The 10043-nt window shown below is 52.3% G+C and overlaps 1 protein-coding gene across 4 annotated transcripts in view; it reads right to left on the bottom strand.

Annotated features, from left to right (window-relative positions):
- The window catches only part of FLRT2 (fibronectin leucine rich transmembrane protein 2), a 103783-nt gene extending 94898 nt beyond the window's left edge, over positions 1-8885 (bottom strand). The window contains exon 1 of one of the 4 annotated variants that reach the window (XR_008699802.1): positions 4941-5013. The gene's annotated coding sequence lies outside the window, so the exon portion shown is untranslated. Of the gene's footprint in view, positions 1-204; positions 466-4940; positions 5081-8407 lie in introns of those variants that run through there. The other 3 variants (XR_008699803.1, XM_055538828.1, XM_055538827.1) reach the window with 3 other exon arrangements.
- Between the last annotated feature and the right edge of the window lie 1158 nt (positions 8886-10043).

Raw genomic sequence — 10043 nt, 5'->3', positions numbered from 1 at the left:
AGCTGAGGCTTGAGAGTGACACCAGCACGTGGGCCTATTTTGGGACCCATATGAGTCTCAAGTTTTCCATTCAGCCGTATGACCTCTGTTGACTCCAATGGGCCGTGTATTTGTGAACCAATTTTAGGAGCCGCTGTTCCGTCACTCCCCGTGGAAGGAGGGGTAGGTGTTCTGAGATCTAATAGCCCTGATGAACCTGGAGACCTGATATTTTTCGGTGGGTTTAAATCGGAAAGCCCTCGGGTCCTTAAAAGGTTCAGCTGGAAGATCCTTCTATCTGTGTCTTGAAAGCTCTAATAAAGAGAACTGAAATACAGCACGTGACCTGTGAATTGAGCAGAAACAGAGGAACTTTTGCCAAGGTTCTCACTCATTCCCTTAAAAGCAACCTGGGAAGAAAGTGAGGAAAAACTGCCCAGTTCTAATGAGCGCTGAACGGATAAGAGCATCCCAGATTGATTTTGTAAATGCCTCAAAAAAAAAAAAAAAAAAAAAAAGGCTGAGGTTTTCAACCACTAAACTGTTGGAAAAACAACGTGTGCCCTTATTAAGTATCTGCAGAATAATTGACAGGTATTTGAGAAACATGGCTGTGTCCATTTGACCTCCCAAATTATACAGGAATATTTTTGGTGACCTTCCCTTATGACAGGTCCATGAAAACGACACAGCTTTGTTCAGACGACACATGGCGCTGCACTCATCTGCAGAAACGCCCCCCACCCCCATTAAATTAAGTTAGAGGTGGTATTTGAAAAATAAATAAATATCGGAGTTCCAACTCACTGCAAATGGTACAGGAGGCCAGTAAGTGGGGAGCCTGCAAGAGAAGGACTTCTTTTAGAAAGATGTTTTACAGGACTTTTTCTGCATCATTAACTCCTCTGGAATCCTGGATATAACATGATGAATTTCCCAAAAAAGTAGCTACTGTTTAATTTTGAATCACTTCAAAGAGCCACAGTAGAAAGAATCAAAGTAAACCAAAAAGACCAGTAGATGCGAAATTCGCCAAGGGGAAAGGAAAAAAAAAAACAAAACAAAACCAAGAAGGTTCTAACAGATTTGACCATGTACTGAAAATACCACTGATTATTTTACTAATACAGTGTTTTACTGTTCCGTGCGACTGAAATAAGTTTCTGTATTCATCAGAACACAGGATATTTTTATTACAATATTTGTGTCAGAGTCTTTTAAAAAGAAACATATTTCAAACCTTGAAAAGAATCTCTGTCTTAAAACGGCCCTTGATGTGTACCTGTGTATGTTTTACTAAAACAGATATTTAAATGGAAATCATGTTGATGAAAGGAGTAAAAAGATACTGATAACCTTACTCTGATCCCCAACATGCAGTTTTGAAAAAAAAAGAAAAGAATAACTTTTAAAAAAGCAAAGCAATTTGGAGGGTGGGGAAAAGTAATAAAGTTGGGATATTATAATAGTTGTTTAACTTTAAAAATAATAATGATAATAATAATTGGTCTTTAAAAATGTCTTTGGTATAAAATCTGCCCAGGGGAAAAGAAAGAAAGCCTCCTAAAAATTCTATATTCCCAAATACCAAGAGATCAAAAACCATCTGGAAAATGTCAGATAATGGTATCCACCCACCTAAGAAAGTCAGTAAACTTTGTCTTCAATTACTGTTGAGGATAATCAGCTCAAATGGAAATTTTGATTCGAAAATGCTCAGAAGACAAAGCTGGATTAGGAACCAGATTTTAAAAGTCTCCTTGAAAGACCATCTGTTTACAGACACCCTTCTCACACCCCACCTCGCCCTTGATTTTGGACCATAAGTTCACAGCAGAAGCACCGCTGAATTTAAAGACATACACGCACTGCTACTATGAAGCCTAGTTTCCACATATATGTTCTGAGCTTGTCTCAAGTTTCCCTTGTTATGTAAGCACTCTGGGGCAATAAAACTTCACTTACATCCAGCAGTTTGTGAGTCTCTAAACATAAGTCTACCTAACTGTACAATTCTTTTATTGACAATGGACAGCACTGGTGTTTTATTTACATTGATCACATTGTCGATGCTATATGGAATAACCATTTAGTAGCCTATTAGCCTGTAACATTTTTATTACTGTTGTTAAATATCATTACCCATACTGAACTGTGCGATAGAAAAATCAAGTCGGAAAATCTAAATACTCAGAACTACAGAGCTGTTACTCACCACCCCCCACCCCTGCCCCAACACACCCATGTAATCTGTAGATTCCGATGAGAAGAAAGGAAAACAATGAGTTTTCACTTCTCACAGATAGAGGTCACTAATGGCCTGGATTTGAATCGCTGTGGCAGAAACCACAAAGTTATTAAAGTAATCTAGTGAAAAATGAACTTGAATAGAAATTAAAGATACCGAAAGACAGTTATCCAGAAAGGTCTGACCTGAATGGAAATGAAATTACATCACCTTGACCTTTGTTGCATCTTCTAAGCAGAGCAAAACCAAAAGAGAGCCGCCAGGCACCCTTGCTGTTTTTTAACTTCAGACACTGGGGACCGCGGAAGTGGCAATTCTTCCTTGCAGAGCATAAAGCTGAAGAGTCAGGAAGAGGAGATGTTCACACCGGGTCTCTACAGAACAAGGCTTCTGCACTTCTACATGCTTAAGCCTTTCTTGAAACCAAGCTTCAGACTTGGAAGATATAAAGTTGCTTTTGGGAGATGTGTCTAAATCCTAAATCAAACTCTCCAGCAGGCCAGAATATAAATGTAATGGTATCAGAGGAGGTTCAAATTAGATCCAGGCGGTCAAAGGCAAACCCGGATAAGATCATAGTATCTGAAACCCGCCATACAGGAACACCGATGCCTGTTTGGGGGAACCTGAGGCAGCCCAGCAGGGTATCATCTGGAAATCTACTTTCTGGTGTTAAAAGTGCCCCCAGGAATTTCTAAAACTTCATTGAAGCTACTGAAGTGTTAAGACACAGGCATCTTAAACAAACAAACAAAAAAAAACCAGCATTCCTTCCATGCTAGGTTTGTAATAGGTCTGCTACATAGCTCAATTCTTTTTCCAATTTCTTGTACCTACTGCCATGAGACATGGAGTGATGTTTGAAAATGCATTTTCCAACCTCCTCCACTTGCAATTCACCATGACAGTACGGTGTTGCATGGTCACTCATGTGATTATTAATAATCCATAAGTGGTTTAACCCTCTCCTGCACTTCTGATGTGGGGCTTCTGATGAGGGGAGGCAGAAAAGTTGTACTGGGAGACTAGTGACATTATAGGCAAATAAGCAACTTTTCATGGCATGCCCGAAAGACTCTTCAGTCAAAGACTGATTCTCATCTAATATGGTGGCCTGTCAATCTTACGTATCTGGCATGTTGCTCAGTGATTTAAAAAAAAAAAAAAAAATTAGCCCAGGGCTAACACTTCAGATAATAACCTAAAATTGTACATTTCATACTGATTCATACTGCAAGGACCAAATACATCCCCAGACACATGCCAACCTGCATTCTATCTACCTCAAAATGTTTGGGGGTGGGGGGGTCATCTTTTAGCTGGAGATGTAATAAGGTCATACAGCTGAAGTCCATAGACAATATCAGCGGGAGAAAGAAGGTCGCCATCATACTAGCTTTTGGCTGGGAGAAGTTAGGCATAATAAATTTATCAAGAAGCCTGTGAGCCAGTGGACTAGCCCCAAAGCTCCCTGACCCTGGGTGTTTAAAGAGTCTCCCAGCTGAGTGGGGAGCAAGAGCTCCCAGTTAGAAGAGGCTTTGCATACCAAATACAGCATGTAAAGAAATCTAATCAGCACCTTGCATTTCTGCGAGAGCATTTACACGGATTTGTGCCTTGTACTTGATTAGCTTACTGGAAGCTTTACAAGAGATTCCCTCCACTAAAATTAATCAAGAGCTCTCGGAGACTGTTTTCCATTTACAAGAGAAGGCAGGAGGAGTTTTCCAGGTGAATAAATAAGGATCATAATAAAGATGATGGAGCAACAAACGCCGAGATGCTTGGAAACTGGAAACTCGACTAGGGGAAAAGAGACGTCGGGGAGTTGGGTCGGGACCCTTTTTGCTCTCAGGGTGAGACGCAGGAGCTGTTTGACCGGCATAAGAGAGGTTACTGCTCAGGAAACGTGAGTCCGCTTCCCGCGGCTTGGAGCACACACGCGACCACTCACTACCCTCCACGCCACTGTGCATCAGGCCACCGAGGAAAATCGGCCTCTCTGCAACGCCACTCACCCTCCACACACACTCACACACCCGGGCAGACGATCACTGCATATCCACACCAACAACGGCTAACATGGTTCCTCTCACCCTTCTGCAATCAAAACGAGCCTTCCAAAGTTCCTATTTTATGACGCCAGAAGGTGAATGGAAGGAGGGAGGCAGGGCTCCGGGTATGCGAAAGGGTGAAAAATACATGTTCCCTTTGCTTCGTATTGTCGCACCTCGCCCCCTCCCTGCCAAGTAGCTTTCTGGCATCAGCTCAACCGGGCAAGCGAATGAGGATGGGCTCGTATCGTTTTTAAAAGATACTAAATTGGGGTGAGAGAGTAGGAGGGTGAGGATGGGACTGAGTGAAATCTACGCAGCATTTCCCTGGACTGGAGAATACTAAAAGCCATTGAAGAAAGATTGTAAATGTCCTCCGGGCTCCAAAATGAGGCACCATCTGGGGCCAAGGGCTCCCACCCGTCCTCGGGGGAGGCTGGCCTCCCAGGCCAGCTGCCCACCCGGGGCGAAGAAGCGCCAGAGATCTCGCCCACGTTCCAGGAGCCCTCCCCGCGCTGGGTGCCCACTCTCGAGGATCTAGAACTTCGCCTGGATCTGACTTTCCGCCGGATCAGGCGAGCGTCTGAAAAAGCGCTAAGGGAGGGAGCGGGAGCCCCGCGGACCTGCCGGGAAGGAGAGGGTCGGGGGGTAAGCGTTACCTGCGAAGGTTTTGGAGGTCTCCCGGCGGCCCCGGTAGGAATTCCGCTCGGCGCCGCGTCCTTCCCCAGATCCAAACTTTTGCTCCGTCCTCCAGGTGGCGGCGGCGGCGGCGGCGACGGCGGCGGCTGCCGGAGCCCGGCCCTGTCGCCCGCAGCGTCGGGGCGCGGGGGTGCGGAGGCCGGACCCTCGGAGCGACGCGTGCCTCCCCGCAGCCGGCGGGCGCCCGGGCGCCCGGCTCGCCTGGCTCGCTCTCGCCTTCCTCCCCTACGGAGCCGCGGCATCGTCTCCCCGCGGCCGCCTCCGCCACCTCCGCCTCCAGGGCTCGGGCATGCCACTTTCCTCTGGGCTCCGGCCGCCGCGGCCCCCGCCTCTTCTCACCGCCTGCAGCCTCCCCCTCTCCACCTCCGCCGAGCGCCCCGCAAGCAGGCGGGGGAGCGGGGGACCGCGGCGGAGAGCGGCCCCGCAGCGCCCGGGGCTCCTCAGAGACGGAGGAGCCCGGGGGAGGGCGGCCGGAGAGCCGAGCGGGCGGGCGGGCGCGCCTCCGACGCCGGGGAACCGATCGCGCAGAGCCGGGCGCGGGGCGCAGCGCGGGGCGCGCGGGGCGCTGAGTCCGGCGGCGGCTCCGACCCGACTGCCGCCTGGGCGCAGCCCGGCCGGGCTAATGTAGGCGCCGCGGCGCCCACCCCCAGCCCTCCGGACACCCCCAGGAGGTGTTTACTGGAAGGAATTCGCGGGATCGCCTCGGCCGCTGCCGCGCTCCTCCTCTGCCTCGGTCCCCGGCGCTCTGGCGCGCTCCCCTCCTCGAGTCCTCTTTCTCTCCCTCCCTCCCTCCCCTCCGCCCTCCCTCTCGGAGTCCCTCCCACATTTCTGGTTTAAAGAATGCTCGGGAGGCGCGGCTGCAACCCCAAGCTTTCCAAGAGGCAAAGTCAGCCGCGGCCGTTAACCCTGTCCTCCCTGGAGCGCGTGGCACGGCGAGCGCCGGGGCCAACCCCGCGGGTGCCGCCCGGACGGCGCCCGCCCTCCCGACTCACTTTCTTCCCTGCACCCTCCCACCCCAGCTCTGAAGGATGTGGCCACCGTCGGAACGGCCGAAAGTTGATCCCCCCCCCACCCCCCCCGCCTTGCCCGCCCGGCGTGGTCCTTCTAAAACCAGCTGATCTAGGATTTAGACGCTGAGGAATGATCGAAACGGGAGATTAGAGGGTAAAAAAATACAACATCTTTCAACCAAGATGGCGTAAATTCAAATGCAGGCAACCTTGGTGAGTTGCCCCCTACCCCACCCCTAGTTCCCTGATCCCGGATCTTCTTAAATAATTTAACCGGAAAATAATCCAAAGTTTAATATAATTAATTTAAACACCCCCATTTTCTCGTTACACCCTGGCCGCTGGAAAAAGCTCGCTCATTTGCCCCCACAGATGACAAGGAACGACCACTTTCAGACGCATGGTTTAGGGAACAGGTTTGACACCGGGGCGGGGTGGGGAGAGGGAGCTTGATTTGCACACAGGCTCAGTTTCCACTCTGCGATCTCTTTGCAAAGGTTAAAGAGGAATGTAAGAAAACCAGGTCCACGTCTCTCTTGGAAAAAGGGGGAAGGGAAGCTTCTGCTTCTCTCCTCTCACTTCATTAAGGTTCCTCCTGCCTCCAGTACGTTGCTGTCATGTTTTAACAAGTCTGGAGAGAGGCTCAAGCTGAACAGAAGAGGGAGAACGAGTTCGCGCCAAGCGCCGGGCTGCGCCGAGACGCGCCGTCGGTGGGGCCGGGCGGGAAGCAGCCCGCGAGCTAGAAGGCGGCCCAGGAACAGCTCCCGAGGGACCCGCTCGGCTATCGCGGCAGAAGAGTTAGGCAGGGGCGGTGACCACCGCCAACCCGGGTTTGATTTCCCCGTCCTCGGTTCGGAGTCTGAGTCACTTGGCACCACTTTCCTAATTGTTTTTATTTCCTTCGCATCCCTGTTGTGTCTACCGCCTTCACGTTTTGTGAGCGCCTCCATCGAGTTAAGCAGACTTGGAGGAAGGCCCAATGTGCCTCGCAAGCACAAGCCGCGCCGAGATCCACCCAGACGCATGCTCGAGACGCACGCTGGCACTCGCGCTCACACACACACACACGCACACACGACCCCAGGTCGTGCCCGCGGGCCGCTGCTCCCGCGTTGCCTTCTGAGAAGGTGGCCCCGTAAAATGCGTTTGCCTTACACATGACAAAGCCGCTTTCCTCCCCCAAACTCAGTGTGTGATTCATACACAGCCCAGGTTGGGGGTTGGCTGGGGGAGTTAAGTGAACCAAGGCTGACAGTGAGTGCCATCTTGCTGGGAGGTGCCAGCATCAGAGCCCCAGGGACCACAGCAGCGGTGGCCTCCTCCTCCACCCGCCGCTGCCGCCGGCCGGAGCCTCAGGCGCTCCAGGAGTTTACCGGACATCAAGTGTGGGTTCAGCCTGTCCCAGGCACCCTCTCCGGATACTTCCTTTCCTTGGTTATTGTCCCGACCTCAACCCACAACCTTGATCTTGGGCCTGATTACAAATGAGAGTGACCTCGCCGGCGCTGAAAGCGCGGGGACAAGCCCGAGACCGGTCGGCGTGGCGGAGGAGGCATCTTTCCAGCCTGGGGCGCGGTGGCGGCTGGCGAGGCTCCACTCGCGAGCTCCTCGCTGTCCGATTCGCCTCTCAACCCAGTGCTGGAAGGCGTTAACCGTTCCTCTCCCCGCGCCCCGCGCAGCCGGAGTCGGGAACACAATCCCAGTTCAGCCCGGTGGGCTGCTCCCGCCTTCGCCGTCCCCACTGGCGCGCCTAGAAGACGCGCTGGAGGGAACTCAGTGCCAGACCGCTGAAGTCCAGCACGGCTGGAGAAAAGACTTGCTTAGGTGTGTGTGGGGGTGGGGTGGGGGAGTAACTTATGGCCCAACTCGAAGGAAAAGGAACCAGCACCCTCCGCATCTTGTTAGCCACTCAAGGATCCCCGGTTGCGGGCAGGGGGCAAGCTGGTGGTTTTAGATGCAACGGCTTGATGGTAACGCTGGTGACAGTACCAGCAGACGGAGCGTGCGCAGGGGTGGGGGCCTAAGGGAGCGTTGCTCTCTCAGAAGTTAGCGTTCATCCTGGGGAAATGAGAGGTTGGATTCAGGCAAGGTTAGTGGATCTAGAAACCCCAATTTAGGATCGATGCTCCGGGTGGACTAGCTCACTTGCGTCTTGACCCAGAGCTCAGTTATAAAACTCCTTAGAGGAGGGAGGTTCGACCTGCAGCTAGATTTCTCTTCTCTGAAATCGGGGGAGAGTTAAGCAGTCTGTTCTTTCGGTGGATGAAAGATAAAGCTTAAAGCATCCTATCCCAAAGATCACCCCCAGCGGATTAAATAATAATAATAACAATCCCCCTTAAGAGACCGCGTGGTGTTGGCAGAGCGGCAGCCAGGTCGGTTCTGGCAAAGTCCACCTGGCACCTCAGCCCCTTTACCTGGCGGCCGCAGCTCCTCGCACTGCGCTCATCCGAATCCGACAGGGTCGGGGAGGTGGGAAGGGAAGGAGCTGGCTCCACAGCAGCGGGGCTCCCGGGGCATGGTATTATTTTAGGGGTCGCCGCCAAGGTCCCTCCTGCCCATCGTTGAGAACTGCCAACCCGATCCCCGGGCTGGGTGGACGCGGCGGCGGGCGCGGAGCTGGCGCGTCTCGGCTCCTGGACGCGCGGGACCGCAGGCCAGAGACCGCCCCCCCGCCCGGGGCAGGGACCGCGCGGCCGCTGGAATGCTCTCCGGGCTCCCCGGTTCCTCCGCGGTGAGACTGGAAGATGCCACCCTCGCAAGCGACGGCGAAGGGTTTCGAACGTACAACTAACTCGCAGGTACCCAGCCTGAGACTGAGAGCCGCCTTCCCCCTCCGCCGCCTGTCCCTCCTCCCGGGGAGGGAGCTAACTTAACCCTGTGCGCGCCCTGCTCTCCTCCCTGGAGAAGCTGTGATCCACGAGGAAACCGCAGGCGGCGGCTCCCGGGCAGCGAGCTTTGTTCACGTGCGTTTCCAGTGGGTGTGTTCCTGTCTGGGGGCACTCGCGTGGCAGAACGCCAGTGGCAGGCTTCCAGCGCCCGTCTCCGGCATGGGAAGGAGCCCTAGCGTTTCATCCGGACCAGACCCAGCCCTCCCTCGGAATCTAATTTTTTTTTTTTTTTTTTGCCAACAGTTACTAGATTTATTGGAGTTGCCAGCGAAGTTGGGTTTTATTCCCCCCCCCCTTTTTTTTCCTGCGCCCTCCCCTCTCCTACTCGGGACCCCCGGATTATTTCCTTTCCTAGACCGTGCTTTGAAGTTGTGGAACTCTCTGCTCCTTCTGACTCTAGCTTTTTAACTGTTTGGCGTGTGCGAGACGAATTGTAGAAGGCACCCACCCACTCACGCCAAATTGAAACGAAGCCGCAAGGGTCTCCCAGTCACCCAGTGTCTACAGCAGCCCAGAGACCACAACCTATTCAAATAAGATTAAGAGATCGGAAGGTGGGGGCGGGGGTGTGGTGAGGGATTTTTGAGACCTGAATGGGGAAAGAGGTGGGGGGTGAGGGGGAGACACAAGAGAGCCCGCGCCTTAAAATGGAATCAACAAGGCAAACACGGAAGAGAATGACGAAGCAAAAAATATATGAGTCCCGACGTGGAAAGCAGTCAAATTTGAGAACCTGGATTTTAATGCTTATTTCCCCAGTTTCTTTGGAAGCGATAAAAAGGGAATATGAGCCTCCGCCTTGGCCACCCAGATGCTTCGCATTTTGTAAACATCTTCCAGTAAGTGCTCCGGACTCCCAAGAAGTTAACTGAAAGTTGGAGGCGAGTCATCCCATGGAGGCGGAATGGAAGGTTAGACGAGAGAAAACGGAGAACAGAGAGCCTCGCTGTCAGCGTCGGCCCCCAAAGGGCCACTCAGAGCGCACACTCAGACGTCCCCAACCAACTCCTTCCTTCCCCATCTCCATTTCGAACTAAGAGAGACCGAGCCTTTAAAAGCCATTCAGAGAAGAACACTTGAATCTTGCCGAACCCGAGTTATTTTAAATAGAGGAAATCCACCGGAGGATAGATGTTCCCAGATTCTCTCTGCTGCATAAAGG

The sequence above is a fragment of the Bubalus kerabau genome, chromosome 10 (assembly GCF_029407905.1).
Source record: "Bubalus kerabau isolate K-KA32 ecotype Philippines breed swamp buffalo chromosome 10, PCC_UOA_SB_1v2, whole genome shotgun sequence".
In the NCBI taxonomy this organism is placed as follows: Eukaryota; Metazoa; Chordata; class Mammalia; order Artiodactyla; family Bovidae; genus Bubalus; species Bubalus kerabau.
The sequence above is the reverse complement of the archived record's forward strand: the minus strand, read 5'-3'. Positions and strand labels throughout refer to the sequence as shown.